At 33.1% G+C, this 18,570-nt stretch overlaps 1 protein-coding gene across 9 annotated transcripts in view; it reads left to right on the top strand.

The window, feature by feature from the left end:
• The window catches only part of Cd36 (CD36 molecule (CD36 blood group)), a 91,582-nt gene that overhangs the window by 43,223 nt on the left and 29,789 nt on the right, over window positions 1-18,570 (top strand). For 2 of the 9 annotated variants that reach the window (XM_027926510.2, XM_071613483.1), the window contains exons 1-2: window positions 13,603-13,737; window positions 17,085-17,184. The exons of 2 other annotated variants lie outside the window; for them this stretch is intronic. The gene's annotated coding sequence lies outside the window, so the exon portion shown is untranslated. Of the gene's footprint in view, window positions 1-13,602; window positions 13,738-15,204; window positions 15,303-17,084; window positions 17,185-18,570 lie in introns of those variants that run through there. 5 more of the 9 variants (XM_071613482.1, XM_071613479.1, XM_071613484.1 and 2 more) reach the window with 3 other exon arrangements.

Genomic DNA, 18,570 nt, shown 5'->3' on the forward strand with positions numbered 1-18,570 from the left:
GCTATAGTGTTCATATTTGTTCTTTAAAGATGATGAAAGATCAGTGGACTAGTAAGTATCTGCGGTCTGTGGAGTTGTAGGTTGCTTAGAAACCTACAACTTGGGCTTGCTATGGCAACCCAATTTATCAGTGAATGAAAAACTAAGCTGGCTTTGTGCTAAATCTCCATATTTTGCTGGTAAGAATATTCAGATTATCCCTTTTATCAGTATTTTTGTTATTTATACAATCAAGCTAAATATTGTAATTTACTAAATATTGAAAACAATTTATTAATATTACAAGAAAGTAAAGCATAAATTCTGTATTTTTAATTCAAATTTATAATGTCTACTACTTCTTTTATTGTCTGAGTTTTGATATATACAGAAACATGATTTTTATTAAATGTATGCAGAAAAAAACTAGTACAGCATATTATGCATATGCAAATAAATATTTATGTAAATCTCTTAAATATTATTTCTGTGTTAACCTAAAAGTCTATCTAGTCTAATGTCATTTTTATTTTATATCACTAACTCCTTCACAGATCATATAAATATGAAACTGTATTAGTTCTATTTTGAATCTTATGTTTTAAGTAATATACCACATAATCTGCTACACAAATGTATTTACTGGAAAAGCAACTTTTGGTGATGTGGAAAGGCATTGGGGAACCTGCTTTTACCCTTAGTTTGAGCAGTTGCTTACTGCAATAAATGTACGATGAGATGATTTTACCCGTTGTTTTTAGGCATGCTTTTAGATTCTAACAGCTTTCATTGTTTCATATATTTATGCTATTTGTGTACTGTAATCTTCTCTGCACTTCTTCAAATGTAAGTGTTGCGTTTACTTTATCTCCCTATTGATTGCCTCTGCTGTGTTTATCACAGTCAATAGCAAGGTAGAGTTAGCAGGCTCTCCTGAGACAGGACTACTAGCAGGCTTTTTTTATTGTCCTTTTCTCATGGGTTTTGGCATTTATGCATTTTGTTTTGATATTTAAGGTTCACCATATTAAAAGTTCTCTTGAGAGTGAATGAAGCAGTCTGACTTAGGTTTTCACAGGACAGTGCTACATTTGATGGTTTCAATTTTTCTTTATGCTATATTCACCTCCACATAATTCTGAAGATAATCAATCTGCTTTACTATTTTGAATCATCTATTTTTTCAGTTCAGCTATGCATTGCCTCTGTGGGTAATCATATGCCTCATCTCACAGATGGAAAGAAGTACAAGAGATAGAACTTGGGCCATTTCGCTGGAATTAACTTCCCTGAAAAAGTCAATACCCAAAGTCCTTATTGAAAGATTCATGACTAGGCCGTATTGGTCCCTCCCTTGACAGGGAGCATTTGGTTAAGTTCTACTGATTTGAAAAAATAAGTGAGCAGTCCAAAATATTGAACAATGCAAAGGAGTCAAACTCTTATCATGTAATCATATATATGTATTGTAGTCTATCAGGAGACAGTAGATTGGCATGTACAAATTAGCAGAATATAAATATTCTGGAGACATGAAACAGACTCAGAAGACAGAACAAAAACATAGTACTACTTACTGATCTACATTTCATGTTTAATCATGCTTGTTAATGTGATTGAATTATTCTAATAAATTTTAGAAAAATTCATTTTAATCAAAATGTCTACTCCTGGCAATGAATATAAACACTCAATCGACACATACCATCATTTAAAATGTTTGGGTAAATATTTCATAGAACCAAGTAATCCATTTTATAACTATTCAATAAATGTCTATGGAATGATAGAATTAAAGTCCTTCATAAAGAAATTTCACAGTAGAGAATATTTTTATCTGTTCAATATTCAGATTTTTGCTTAAAGCAAACTATATATGCGTGGTATCTATTGAACACACACACACACACACACACACACACACACACCCCTAAAACGCATATCTGGAAAATCAGTTATTTTAAATTTAACATCTGATAGCTTGAAAAAGCAAAGATACCATATTTCCTACAAAAGTATTTAACATGCTCATGTCTGTTTTTAACCTATGCTGTGATACTCATAATAGTTTATTCAGCATCTATTCATGGAATATTTGGGCATGCATTATTATGTGTCAGACACCTTTAAACTCTGGAATATAATAGTAAACACTACAACATGGTTCCCAGTGAATACATTGTAGGAAATTTCACTGTGACCTGCTCCTTTGCTACTCATGAAAGAACAAATGCATGATAACTTGAACTTTTCTGGAATACCTTCTATGACAGGACACTAAAGTGCTCTGGAGGTATATAGAAGAAAATAATGCCACATGGTATTTTATGTGGTAAAAATGAGGGTTAAAATAATAAATGCCAGAATAAGGTTCAATATTAACTAAAATTCTTATCATAATATTTGAAGGTTCATTTTTGTGTATTGAACTGCCATTGGAGGATGTTTCCTCTTAAAATGGAAACATCACTAAAGTGTATAAGATAAGCATATACATGAAAAGATTCAAGGACCCCTAAACTCATGATTTCTTCTAATGTAGGGTTATTTGTAATTTTGTGTATGGAATTGCATTAAGTTAATTTAGATGCAATCACAAATTTATACACCTAAAACTGGATATCAGTGAGAGAAAATTAAGATAGAAAACATCAATTAGTCAAAACTCAAGAATCAGTGAATATAGGGTAAATGAGGAAGAAAAGAAGGAAAAATAAGAAAAAAAATGGTGAGAGAGAATTTCATAAGTCCACATGAAAACTAATTATAAAATGTTTTTGAAAATATGCATGTTTATGACATAGGCAGCATTTAATGTTTGTATTTGGGGTTGCGTGAATGTCGTTTTCATATTTTAATGGATTTATTCCACCTCAGATTTTTGCTCACTTTCATCTGCTTTCCTCCAACCTACTGTGATTACCCGATTTTTCCCTGAGGAGTTATTGAAAATGAGAGGAAAAACAGGCCGAGCAATAATCTTGGATCATGGCCAGAAAATATTTTTAGTCTTTAGGCTGCATGGAGGATGCTGCTACAAGTCTTAGAAATGCAGCTTGGTGAAATGATATCCTTAGCATATTCACACTGAGCACCAGAGCACCATGTTAACAAAGGAACATCCAAGTACAATGAAACATAGACAAAACAAGCATCTTGCCTCACATTTGTATCTGGATCCATGAACAGGAGGCATTTTGGAGCAGGAGAGCTTGCTAACCAAACTTGAAATTGTGGGCTCCAAAGTCAAACTGAGCTGTGTTCTAGAAATCTCTGAGGATCTGTGTCCTAATTCAGCAGTGCAAAAGTAGCAGGGTGAGTAGTCATTTTAAGGATGACATTCCACAGCAAGTAAGATTCTGTAACCCACTATTGTTTGCTTAAATCTCATCTCTAAACAGGAAAGTTACACTCATAAAACTGAAAGGGAATAGTGACAATAAACATGTCAAGTCCTTGGATGTTTACTGAAGAACAATGAGGATTATAGACACTTGCATAGATAGGGTTCATGATACCAAAACCTACCAAGAAGAGCTAGGAGGAGGAAGGAATTTTTTTCTATGTGACCCACAAGGTAGTACTTTAGTTCATGGTCATTGTTCCATAATGCAAGATAAACTTTGATAGCCCTAATAAAGTGTCAAGGATAATGGGTAAATGTTAAGATGGTAAGTCAAGCTTCTCTATTATTGAAAATTTGAATTAGGAGTTTCCAAAGTGAATATTTCAGTCTACCCCTTCCTGACAAGTTTTCACTTCTTCATACAAGCAGTTAACCAGAAATCACAAACACATACAATACAGTCAACAGTTTTAATAATTTAGAATGATTCTGAAATTATAAGACATCTGTGTTATATATTACAGATTAGTAACCTGGATTTTTTATTTTTTCTGGATTCTAATGTTACTTAGAATGTTTATGGAAATATGGTATAAATAAAGCCATGTAAATGATTAATAAAATTTCGAGAAACACATTTGTTTCTGGAAGTTTAAAGATATATTATATATTGCGTTATATATAATATGTTATATATTACAAATATTATATATAACACATTATTTTAGTTATATGTCTATATAGGAACGATATGTAAAACATATTTACATATTTTTGCAAAGAATATTGTATGGTGCCTGGTCAAAGAAGAAAAGTACATTTAGAGTAAGATTTTGCCACTTTTAATCCTATAAACTCTTGACAATATTAAGAGCATATTTTAAGGTATTCCAAGAATACCTTCGAGAATTAATATTCCAAGTCAAACCTACTGATACCATGAAAGAAAATTCCGGCTTCTCCAAGAATAGGTCCTTCCTTTAAGAACATGAGACTCAACCTGTAAAATGAAGTTTTGATTTCACTGTATGGTTTGATTGTTTGATGTTCTTTAAAAACTGTTAGCAGAAGCTTCTATGTCACTCAAACATAGGATTTGTGCCAAGTGGTTCTTTGAACTGTCAGGGCAGAAGGATCACACTTCTCTACTCAAACAACAATAACAAAAATACACAAAACTGAAGAAAGTCTCAGAGCTATATTCTCTTTTTTTAATAAGTTGTTGTTACATAACATCATTCTTAGAAACTTTACAAATAAGTCTAATTAGGTGTGCTTCCATATGCCTGGAAACTGTGATTGTGTTTGCTTGTGAGTGTGTATATGCATTTAACTGTTCCAAGGAAGCTAATGTTCAAGAGTTGTGTGTTTTAAACATAAGATGGCAGAAGGTACAGATGCTAATATAATTGTTTTTAGAATATTTCTTATATTTATTTCGTCCCCCACTTGAGAGATTCTCTCTCTAGTTCAGGGGTACAATATTTCTCAGCATTAAAATTGTTGTACCCTGAATTATGACAAATTTTGTCTTTCTGCCCTGTAAAATTTCAAATTAATTGACTATTAATTTTATATTTGGTATTTGTCAATTAAATTCTGATTTTTAGCTACCAATTATTCATCTTTTTGCCAGCTATTCTACCACTTCATGCTTTGAGACCTAATTATTCTTTTCCCCTAAAAATTTCCATCTCTCTATGAGCACAACTTACCTGATAAATTATGCTGAACATAATATTTCTTGTTTCTTAGCATACTTTAAGGAGAGGAAAGAAAGGAAGTCAACATTTAAAGAGTTAAGTCATGTTTGCAACTGTTCAAGTAAGAATGATGTCTGCCAACATTTCTAGATGGCTTGAGAGATTTACATATTGATCTGGCCATGCCCACATAAGATCTGTCTATATACACAGAGGTGTTCTCTGTTTAATCTCTTTTACACACAACTTCTACTATGACTTCTGGGAAGCATTTAGGTAAGATTATTTTATATTTTTATTTTTTTTAATTGTTTATTGTTGGTTGTTCAAAACATTACAAATTTCTTGACATATCATATTCCACACTTTGATTCAAGTGGGTTATGAACTCCCACCTTCACCCCATACACAGATTGCAGAATCACATCAGTTACACATCCATTGATCTACATATTGCCATACTAGTGTCTGTTGTGCTCCGCTGCCTTTCCCATCCTCCACCATCCCCCCTCCCCACCTCTCCCCTCCCCTCCCCTCCTCTCTCTCTAACCCCTCCACTGTATAACCCTGAGGGTCTCCTTCCATTTCCATGCAATTTCCCTTCTCTCTCCCTTTCCCTCCCACCTCTCATCCCTGTTAAATGTTAATCTTCTTCTCCTGCTCTTCGTCCCTACTCTGATCTTAGTTACTCTCCTTATATCAAAGAAGACATTTGGCATTTGTTTTTTAGGGATTGGCTAGCTTCACTTAGCATAATCTGCTCTAATGCCATCCATTTCCCTGCAAATTCTATGATTTTGTCATTTTTTAATGCAGAGTAATACTCCATTGTGTATAAATGCCACATTTTTTTTTATCCATTCGTCTATTGAAGGGCATCTAGGTTGGTTCCACAGTCTTGCTATTGTGAATTGTGCTGCTATGAACATCGATGTAGCAGTGTCCCTGTAGCATGCTCTTTTTAGGTCTTTAGGGAATAGACCAAGAAGGGGAATAGCTGGGTCAAATGGTGGCTCCATTCCCAGCTTTCCAAGAAATCTCCATACTGCTTTCCAAATTGGCTGCACCAATCTGCAGTCCCACCAGCAATGTACAAGTGTACCATTTTCCCCACATCCTCGCCAGCACTTGTTGTTGTTTGACTTCCTAATGGCTGCCAATCTTACTGGAGTGAGATGGTGTCTTAGGGTGGTTTTGATTTGCATTTCTCTGACAGCTAGAGATGGTGAGCATTTTTTCATGTACTTGTTGATTGACTGTATGTCCTCCTCTGAGAAGTGTCTGTTCAGGTCCTTGGCCCATTTGTTGATTGGGTTGTTTGTTCTCTTATTGTCTAATTTTTTGAGTTCTTTGTATACTCTGGATATTAGGGCTCTATCTGAAGTGTGAGGAGTAAAGATTTGTTCCCAGGGTGTAGGCTCCCTATTTACCTCTCTTATTGTTTCTTTTGCTGAGAAAAAACTTTTTAGTTTGAGTAAGTCCCATTTGTTGATTCTAGTTATTAACTTTTGTGCTATGGGTATCCTATGGAGGAATTTGGAGCCCGACCCCACCGAATGTAGATCGTAGCCAACTTTTTCTTCTATCAGACGGCGTGTCTCTGATTTGATATCAAGCTCCTTGATCCATTTTGAATTCACTTTTGTGCATGGCGAGAGAAAGGGATTCAGTTTCATTTTGTTGCATATGGATTTCCAGTTTTCCCAGCACCATTTGTTGAAGATGCTATCCTTCCTCCATTGCATGCTTTTAGCCCCTTTATCAAATATAAGATAGTTGTAGTTTTGTGGATTGGTTTCTGTGTCCTCTATTCTGTACCATTGGTCCACCCGCCTGTTTTGGTACCAGTACCATGCTGTTTTTGTTACTATTGCTCTGTAGTATAGTTTGAAGTCTGGTATCGCTATACCGCCTGATTCACACTTCCTGCTTAGCATTGTTTTTGCTATTCTGGGTCTTTTATTTTTCCATATGAATTTCATGATTGCTTTCTCAATATTGTAAAAGCAATCTATGCTAAGCCTCAGGCTAGCATCATTCTGAATGGAGAAAAACTGAAGGCATTCCCTCTAAAATCTGGAACAAGACAGGGATGCCCTCTCTCTCCACTTCTGTTCAACATAGTTCTCGAAACACTGGCCAGAGCAATTAGACGAAAGAAATTAAAGGCATAAAAATAGGAAAAGAAGAACTTAAATTATCACTATTTGCAGATGATATGATTCTATACCTAGCAGACCCAAAAGGCTCTACAAAGAAACTATTAGAGCTAATAAATGAATTCAGCAAAGTGGCAGGATATAAAATCAACATGCATAAATCAAAGGCATTCCTGTATATCAGCGACAAATCCTCTGAAATGGAAATGAGGACAACCACTCCATTCACAATATCTTCAAAAAAAAATAAAATACTTGGGAATCAACCTAAAAAAAGAGGTGAAAGACTTATACAATGAAAACTACAGAACCCTAAAGAGAGAAATAGAAGAAGATCTTAGAAGATGGAAAAATATACCCTGTTCATGGATAGGCAGAACTAACATCATCAAAATGGCGATATTACCAAAAGTTCTCTATAGGTTTAATGCAATGCCAATCAAAATCCCAACGGCATTACTTTATATTTTTAATGATTATGTTTGTCATAGTGTCTTGATTCATTGAGCCATGTAGTTTAAATCTAGATATTACCTTGACATTCTGCATTTTATCCTTTAAGAATGTTCTTAAAGTTTTCTCTTAAAAGAGGGACTATAAATCTGACATTACATTATACTGTTGACTTTTGCAACTTAAAATTCTTAAAATCTATACCTACATAATTATTTTTATTCCTACATGTCATGGGTATGTCATGTCCTTCCTTACCATTTTAAACAAGTGAAAAACCATTAGTTTAATACTTCTAATAAATACACAAGCTAGCAATTGAAAAATGTATGACCATACCTATATAAGCATGTGTTTACATATGTGCATAAATGTGTGTATGTATAAATCTACATTGTTATTCCCTAAGGATTAATGGGATACTTTTTTTCCTATTTTACATTGCTAAATAATGTTTTGAGACAATTTCCAGATCATTAGAATCCATTTTATTTATTAAATTTGAAAATGATTGTTAATTGCCAACTACAGAATATGTTCATCATTCATTTGTTATGTGTAGACAGTTTTCTATCAGTGCAATATTAGGTTATTTAGAATCACTATTCAATTTCTACAAAAATCTTAAAGAATTTGTAAAAAATTAGTATTGATCAAGAACACACTGGACATTTTATTTTTCAAAGGAATATAGTCTCTTCAGCTAGTCTGTCTGGATTTTAACCCTTATTTTGACACATGCTTCAGTACCTCAGCTGGTTATATAAAGAGCCTAATAAGTAGTATGAGTGGTCAATAGGTAGAACATGTGAAACACTTAGCTCAACATCTGGCAGTTAGTATGCTCCCACTGTTAGTTAACTTTGTTATTTTATCATCATCTTTATAACTTAAGAGTGTTTTGCTTACCTGTACAATCTAGCTTTACAATGCAAGTAATAATGAAATGTTTTATTTGCTGTCAAGATATTTCATTTACTGTCAAGAGAAAAATATCACTTAAATTTAAAATATGCTAACCTATTACTGTGAATGACAAGTTTATATTTGTGATGACTGTACATTTAAATCTACCATCTAATTTGATTGTCAGCTTGAGGGTATAGACTCTACGGTTTTCCTCTTTGATAAGAGAGACATCAGGAATATAATGACTGTGTCATGTCCACTTCACCAATCCCATTGTGAATAAAGCTGGGCTAAGAATTGGGGCCATGTGATCTCTCTTCAACTTTTTTAAAATGGATCTGTCATCTGTTTCTTAAATATGTTGCAATATTTGTGCTACTCAATTTATCCTCTTCCTCTTTTATTTCTCAAGAGTTAAATTCCATGAGTCAGCTTGTCCAACATACTGCTACAAAGAATTTATATGAACCATGAACTCTCTAGAAGTAATCCTGTTAATTTTCATATTCTCAAAGTAAAGAAAGCAGTTCAAAGAATGACATGAGTCTTAAAAGGAAATGACTAAAACTTGTATAAATTACAGAAATTTAAAAATTTTATTCATCAGTACACATAAAACATGACAAAATTTTAAAATGACAAATATCATAACATTGGTTATTGGAAAAAATCTGAGGATAAGACAAATCAACACTGAAAAAAATGAATGAGAATATTATAAGTGTTTTAAAATAAATGGCTAGTATATTTTAGAAAATGTTATATTTCATTTAATTAAATATTCTTTAAAAAACCACCAACATACTTGTTAAAATCTTAAATTTCAGTATAAACCAGTGTGAATATTTATAAAGACAGGCATTCTCACACATGGCTGTGTACAAATAAAAATTTGACAAAATCCTTGGAATTTTGGAAAAACAGCATACACTGGTGTCCAGGGTACATGTACATAAAGCTATGAGAATTTTGTGCCTTGCCTTTATAAGAACAGCAAACTAGAAACAACGATGTTCATTCATACAGCATTTACTATTTAAAATGAGTACAGCACTTATTATGAAATATCTTGCAATAGAACAATAATGGACTATTCGTGATATAGGAATACCTACAAGGAACATAATATAAGAGGAAAGTTTCAGAAAATATGATTCGGTATATATTTTATGCCACACACATAAGTATATAATTTTGACATTATTAAACTACCATAGTAGTTAATATAGCTAACATTGCTTCTCAAATTGGAAATTTCTTATTTTATACCTTTCTATAATTTACCATCTTACTTGCCTTCTTTAATAGATTTCTTTAAATGAAATTTTGCTTATTAGCAATGATAACTCCAGCTATTATTTATTAAGCAAAAACTATGTTAGGCTCTGAGTGAATCCTTTATATTATCACTCTCAATCTTTACAACAATTATGTGAAGGCTACCAGAAGTAAAGAAGTTAGCCACAAGTCATACACTTAGGAAGTAATGAATTCAAACATGGATTCTTTCATCTTCATAGCAGATACTCTTAATTTCCAGTTCCAACCATTACATTTATTTTTTACATACATGACAATAGTGGAATGCTTTACACTCATTATTACTGATTTTCAGCACAAGTTTTTGTAACTCTGTATATAAATATGTTCACACCAAATTATGCCATTATACATGTATTCTTTTTTTTTGCATTACAATTCTTAATACACATATATACCACAATGTTTCATATCTCTGTATATAAGTTATGTTGATACAAAATTCAAATCTTCATACATATATTTTGTATAATGATGACCATCACATTCCCCCATCCTTGCTACTTCACTTCTCCCTCCTTTTCCCTCCCACTGCTCTTCCCTATCTAGAAATAATTGTCCTCCCATGCTCTCCCTCCCTAACCCACTTTGAGTCAACCCCCTTATATCAGAGAAAACATTCTGCATTTGTTTTTTGGGGATTGGCTAGCTTCACTTAGCATAATATTCTCTAACGCCATCCATTTACCTGCAAATGCCATGATTTTGTTCTTTTTTAGTGCCGAGTAATATTCCATTGTGTATAAATGCCACATTTTTTTCTCCATTCATCGACTGAAGGACATCTAGGTTGGCTCCACAGTTTAGCTATTGTGAATTGTGCTGCTATAAACATTGATGTGGCTGTGTCCCTGTAGTATGCTGTTTTCAGGTTCTTTGGGTATAGTCCCAGGAGTGGGATAGCTGGGTCAAATGGTGGTTCCATTCCCAGCTTTCCAAGGAATCTCCATACTGCTTTCCAAATAGGCTGCACCAATTTGCAGTCCCACCAGCAGTGTATGAGTGTCCCTTTTTCCCCACATCCTGGCCAACACTTATTGTTGTTTGTGTTCTTAATAGCTGCCATCCTTACTGGAGATGGTATCTTAGAGTAGTTTTGATTTGCATTTCTCTGATTGCTAGAGATGATGAGCATTTTTTTAATATATATATTTGATGATTGATTGTGTATCCTCTTCTGAGAAGTGTCTGTTCAGGTCCTTGGCCCATTTATTGATTGGATTATTTGTGTTTTTTGGTGCTTAGCTTATTGAGTTTTTTATATACCCTAGAGATTAGTGCTCTATCTGATGTGTGAGGAGTAAAAATTTGCTCCCAGGATGTAGGCTCCCTGTTCACCTCACAGTTTATTTCTTTTGCTGAGAAAAAACTTTTCAGTTTGAATCCATCCCATTTGTTGATTCTTGGTTTTAATTCTTGTGCTATAGGTGTCTTATTAAGGAAGTTGGGGCCTAGCCTTACATGATGAAGATTAGGGCCTACTTTTTCTTCTATAGGGCTGGGGATATAGCTCAGTTGGTAAAGTGCTTGCCTTGCATGCACAAGGCCCTGTGTTCAAACCCAGCACCACCAAAAAAAAAAAAAAAAATTAATTATGTCTGTCTTTTAACCCTATGTGGTCTGTTAAAAAAAAAAAAGAAATCATGTTTTAAAGTTGATTTTCCAAACTATTGTGGCTAAGTGAACAATAGTATTGAAGTTTAAAATTTTTCATTCTAATAAGTTTGTCTATGGTTGTGTGGATGTACATAAGTATAAGTGTACCCTCACATAAAATATGGTGGGTGTGCACTCTTTAAAAAATGCTGCGTTTTCATTTTTAAGGCAGCAAAAGGCTATGCCTATTTTATTGTTCAAGGTCTATATTTTCCTCAAAATCCATGGTTGTAGGTTTGGTTCAGCTATGTGCTTTTCCATTCTGGAATGCCAAGCTACTCTGGGGATGTTGTGTATGGGACTGGACACTTCACAGTTGTCTCTGGGGATGTAAATTTGATTCCTTGGACTGCTCATGGGAACGTGTGACATGTTCCTCTCCAAGCATAGTCAGATTTGGATGGCATTAGGCTACTGACTAAATAATGATTCAAGTAAGGTCAGTATCCTTTTACATCCATTTTGCATGCATTTTTTTTCTGAAATATCTTTCTGTGTTCACATTTATTATAATTTAACTATCCCGTCAAGCATTTTAAATATACTCTTTAAAATAGATCTTAACTCTTGTGTTTGCAAGCTGTTTTAAAATTTTCATACTGGCATGTATATATAAAACATATGATTTATGTTTGAGAAGAAAATACTTATAGCAAAGAACTTAAATATACCTGCAAAATAGTCAAAATAGTTAAGATTGCCTTTTATACTACATTTTTAACATCATACAACCAAGATAAAATGGTGGTAGTCACAAGGGAATTGCCTTAAGTTTCTAGAATCTCTGTACACTTTTTTTTTTTTTAATGAAAAGTATAAATCGTAATGAGAATGCACTAGGCTATTTCTATTTTCTCTAGATAAGGATTTCATTTTTCAAATATCATATCACTTATCTATTTTTAGGGTTTCATAGTTATTTTAAAATAAATATTCAGTAAAAACACTGGAAAAACAAAAGCGATGCTAGGCAGAGGAGTTTGGGGTTCCTTTCCAGTTGTATTGTGCTGTATTGCAAATGAAAAGAAACATATCTAATATGAACAACAGAGACAGCAAGAGTGACATAAGGATAAGAGCTGGTTTAAATATAATCTAATGAACTAAATATATTTCTGCTCATTATTCTTAGGTTACTTTATTTCAAGAGTGACTTGTAGGCATTTATCCAGTTGACCTCTCCAATATTTGCCAGTTTAACTTTCTGAAGATTTTACCAACTTGATACTAAAAATTACTTTGTAAGATTAAGGGTCCTCACTTTGAGGGTCCGCTTACCCCCAAATGTAATAACTATTTAGATTAGATATGAACATAATTCCTTTCTTTGAAAGTAAAGTGTCTATTTTTTTTTTTTTTACAGTAAAAGACCATCTTCAATAGTATCTTAATTTAAATGTCATTTTATAGTCTGGCTTCAGACTATTAAGGGATTTTTTTTTTCCTTGCAGAAGGATCTTGCTGTGCTCCTGAAACTTCTCTAAAACTAACAGAGTGATAAACAGTTAAGAAGGTCAAGCTAGAACAATAGGCTATTTCCCTTTTTAAAGTCTGTTTGTCATCCCTGTTAATTGACAGTTTCCAACTGTTTTCAAAATTATTAGTCTCAAAGTTCTTCAGATTTATGGTGTGTTCTATGGAAAAGTACATTTTCTTTCAGCTTCATCAGATGAGCTTGCAAGTTCAATCTTGTCCGGCAAGTGAGAATGTGATCATGTTCCCCACTTTCCCTTTTCTACCCCCAGTTTAGCATCTGGAAAAATGATTGTGTAGTAGAACACATTAGGGTTGGCTCAACAAATCGGTTCCTTTTGTTTCTCTGGCCTCTGACTTACTTGGATGGGAAGACGGCCAAATTGGGGGTGGGGGGGGAAATACTGAATATCTCAGATATAGGTAATGGGTCTTTAGCAGACCATAAAAATAGACCAATCCCAGTAGCATGATATCTGTGGGGTTTCTTTCTTTTTTTTCTTTTTTTCAGTTCCTCTGGCAGCAAACCCACACACTGGAATCTGACGTTGTAGTTTTTTTTTTTTTTTTTTTTTTTTTTTTTTTTTTTTTTTTTAAGCATATTTAAACTCTAACACACATATGCTGGTAAGGGTTTCAGGATAGGATTTTTCTGCAGTATGTCATTTGGTCCTATGAAGAATTGTCTGTTCAAATGTTGGAGTATTTGACTGAAAATTCCTTAATAACTCTTTTAAAGGTAAGTCATGATTTTTCTTTAAATAGAAAAGATCAAGAAATTTTCCATTTTCTAAATGATGGGAGAAGATGATATTATATAAATACTCCAGACAAGTCACAGAGCAGGAACAACAAAAAGTAGTTACTGTTTTCTTAATGTATCTAGGTTTTATTTTAAAATCAGGTTTATGTTGTTTTTCTCAATTGTGAATCTTGTTCCATTTTATGCTTAAATATTAACAGTGATCAATGACATTTTCATTTCTGAATATTTAATATCATGTCTATCCTTAAACATTTGTTAGTATTTAAAATGATTTATAATTCAAATGAAAGCAGAATTTTCATTTTATAGTTAGGCTATTTATACATAATATTCGATTAGGATGAACATTAAAATGACGTTAGTTTTTATAAATGACTTTCAACTCTGTCAACAGCCTTTATACTGTGCAATTGTTGATTACTTTACAGTCATTAGCTTTTCTCATTTTCAATCTGAATTGTATAAATTTTGATGAACCTGACTTTGTGTACATGGTTAAATGCAAGGTATATATCAGATATGTGCTTATTAAGCCTTTTTTTTAAATGAACCCTGATGCTGTAATTGCTGCTAGGAATGGTAAAAAATATCCATTTTAGACAATAATCTGAAATTTAATAGTGCATATTATAATTTGGTAACAAAAATAAGCCAAAATTTATACTTTTACAATTCAGGAAGATAATTGTAAACATTAATGAATTGTCTTAAATAATTATACTGTATATAGAGGACAAATCATTCTGGATAAATTAATTAAAAGGCTCAATTAATTATAATGAGTAACTTTATAAATATAAATGGTACAAATTCCTTTTAGTAAATTTCAGTTCTGGAATTATCAAGTCACACATTGAAAGATGATTTTTAAAGATTTTTCAGACTTTTTTCATCCTTTTCTATATTGTTCTAATCTATAACATCTTTTTATATTAAAAGAAAAAATTAGGGGCTGGGGATGTGGCTCAAGCGGTAGCGCGCTCTCCTGGCATGCGTGCCGCCCGGGTTCGATCCTCAGCACCACATACAAACAAAGATGTTATGTCTGCCAAAAACCTAAAAAATAAATATTAAAATTCTCTCTCTCTCTCTTGAAAAAAAAAAAAGAAAAAATTACTTTAAATATTGACTTGCAAGGAAACCAGAATGAAATCTTTAAAAATTTTTTTATGTAGATATTACAGTGGATCCTTGGAGTTAATAATAAGAAAAAAAATGTAGAAACCTTGTAATCTCCTCAAGTCATTATTGAACCAGAGCAATAAACTAAATTCAGAACCATCAGATAACATGTTAACCTGGAAGAAATCTTAAATTACAATGGGAGAGGTACAGAATATGTAGGAATTAACCTTGAGGATTACATTTGCTCTCCTTATTTTTATGAAATACTAGCAATGTTCACTCCCAAATTATTTGTGTGTTGTTTTCTATTTCCAGAAGGAACTAATTCTGTAACTATTGTCTAATTTAATCACAAGATGTTTTAGTTCACTGTCCCAAGATATGGCTAAAACTTTCAAGTAGCATGTTCTAAGGTAGAAGCTTCTTTTTTCATTTGTATGATAGTTTAATTTCATATATGTCTTTATCGATATATCAGATTTTATTGTTTTGCCAATAGTCATTTCTATTTACGTAAAATATGCATTCTATTTTCTATGAGAATTTTTAAACATTTTCTCATTTAATACTTGCAGACTTACTTGATATATAATAGACTTATCAGAGAAATTGAATCACAAGCTTCCACATGAAGACCCAGAATTAAATCTCTATTTCCAAACTTCAAGTATAGAGTTTTAACCACTATAAATCTTTTAGTTTCTTTCCATTTACAGTGAATTTTAGGTGTAGAAATAATAGCATTAAAAAAAAATCACATTTGTATCTAGGGTTCAGTCATTAAAAATGGGCATAGATAATTGTATTTAAAGTCAACATGACTAAAAGAGTCATTTAAAACTTAAGAGACTTATGAACTAGGAATTACTATAAGACAGATTTAGTTCTTGAAGGATCCTAAGCAGATGTGAGGCTAATGAATGTATTGTATTTTTTCAAGATTATTATCAAAACAAGTTTCACATTGTGATATTTAATAAGCATAATTTAGTTAGATACATTACTGTTGTAAATTATACCTATACATTTTTTTCCTGCTGTTTTTAACCTTAAATATATTCTGTTGGGATGCAAATGAGCATGTATGTCAAAGGATAGGTGTTGGAAGCTTCCTGATCCAATTTAAATTTTCTGTAGAGTCCTTTAATTTTGTGGGGATGACGTGAGACTAAATGAGGGGACAACAGTTGTAGCTCTTTGAATCGTCTTTATAGCTGAAGATTATGTATGGCCTTTAACTAGAGCTCTGTCTCTAAACAGAAGTCTGTAAAAACTGACCTGATCACCTCATTTCCACAAGATGAAATATAGTCAGACGTAAATGATGGATTTGCACCCATTTCAAATATATTGGAGTTGAGTGTATAGTACCCATTGTCTAAGGAACCATGGATTTGCAAACACACATAAATATGGTCTAGGATAGGAGTATGGAAAGGAATTTAATTTTAAAACCTAACATCTATACTTATATCCAATTTGATTATCCCCAGTAACTCCATATATCGGATTATATGGGCTTTTTTTTTAAATTTTTATTTTTTATTTATTTTTTTTATTGGTTGTTCAAAACATTACAAAGCTCTTGACATATCATATTTCATACATTTGATTCAAGTGGGTTTTGAACTCCCAATTTTACCCCAAATACAGATTGCAGAATCACATCGGTTACACATCCACATTTTTACATAATGCCCTATTTGGTAACTGGGAAGACTATACTAAAGATTAATAGGGGAAAGTAGAGGTACATGGCCTTGCTTTATACCTTCAGAAAAATTGAAGAAGTTTGAAGGAAAGAATAGGAAATTTTAGATATCCTCCAATCAATTAAAGCAAAAATGACATTCAGGTCTTACCACTTATTTCTGGTACAAGTGCCCTAGAAATGTGAAGCTTTTTCAGAATGTGACCCAGTGAATGTTACCTCTGGGTCACACCGCTTCTGGGTGGAGTGTCCCAGGGAGCACAGTTTTAACCACACATAGGAATGACTATAGGTTCTCTGAGGATTTGATCTAATGTTCTGGCCTATTTGCTAGCGAGCCTTCTTATAACAGGCTTTGTGAAATCTCTGTCTCTTCATTTCTATCATGTTCCCAATATAGAGGAAGAGTATTTAAAAAAATCATTATAACAACACTATCAATCTGACAGAAAAAAAATATTTTTCCTCTTTCTTTCAAATACAGCCCAAGGGAATAAAATCCACTCACAATTCTACAAAAGGAATCTATTTATAACCTATAAACTGAATAGGCGGCAACTGATCTACCTATAGAATCAGGAAAGGTATGTAATTAGTGACACCTTCAAAGATACCCTTCCATTCTCTCTTCCTCCTTAGCAGAAGTTATCTGTGCCTGTGCTCATTCTCTGCCTTCTCAATTTGTATCCTGAAGCAAGAAATAAGACATCAATATTGTGTCCATTTCTTATAAAGGGCAAATAGTAAAAATGATTTAAAATTAGCCAATGAAATTAATGACATATTTTAGTATGTAAGGAGCTGTGTTATTAAGAAAACTTAGTGTGGTAGATCCAAATTTTGTGTGCTTGAATAGCTAACTCTGGTGTAAAGGAAGAAACAAAGAATTTTTCTTTGAAGTTAATTATGTATTTTTTAAAAAAGCTCCTGGCTAGAATATGCCCTTAACTTTCATATACTTGGTACATGTCTCACATAAGCTGTTCAGTACTCCTCCTGCCTTAAGTGAATAAAATTATTTTTAGCTGGGCATGATGGTGCATACCTGTTATCCCAGCTACTTGGGGAATTTTGGCAGGAGAAACACGAATTTGAAGTCCCTTGGGAAACTTCATTAAACAATGTCTCAAAATTAAAAAGGGTATGGGGTATCTGGGGATACAACTCAGTGGTAGAACACTAGCCCTTCCACTTCTTGTGGAAGACCTGGATTCAATCATCTGTTATGGGGGAGGAAAAAGTCACCAACTATATAGTACCACAGCATCAGGACAAGTCTGATTATGCTAGCAAAGCATCATTACTCACTGTGTCAGGGCACTGAAGGATAATAAACGGACCTAAATAATGTCATGTGTGTTTCCTATTCTTAGAGGGAAATAAAACAACCTTATGTCAAGGTAGTAAAAGTTAATCGATCAATCAAGAATTTGAACAAGTAGAAAAACTTAACTCCTAGTCTCTCAAATATCAGTAAGTGATTGAAATAATGTTAGATTGGTACTTTTCTTTTATGTGTGGTGCAGATAACTGAAAGTTGTCCAGCTATGTGATTCAACTGAATACATTACTCGATACTTCTGTTTTCTAATGAACTTTAGTCAGTCAAAGTGGGAGGTATACACTCTCACTTCAGTTTTAGGTTCAAAGCAGACAGAATCCCGGGAATAAGTAGGCCTGCCCACTGCTTGACACATCTTGGCTCGAAGTCCACACAGTCGTAAGAATTATCCTCCAGGTACAGCTCTTGGAATTCTCTACCCCTTGCACAGAATCTTTCATGTAGCGTGTGGTGAATAAAGAATGGTTCTGAAAAAATATTCACAGGTCATGGTGTAGAACTCAAAAAAATGGGTAAATCTATGTACATATCTGATTAAAGTAAAATGTGATTTTTTTTTAAAGAATTGTAACTTTTAAATCATTCTGTATTTCACCTACAGATTTGGAAATTACATTACTACTAAAGG

The sequence above is a fragment of the Marmota flaviventris genome, chromosome 1 (assembly GCF_047511675.1).
Source record: "Marmota flaviventris isolate mMarFla1 chromosome 1, mMarFla1.hap1, whole genome shotgun sequence".
NCBI classification, from domain to species: Eukaryota; Metazoa; Chordata; class Mammalia; order Rodentia; family Sciuridae; genus Marmota; species Marmota flaviventris.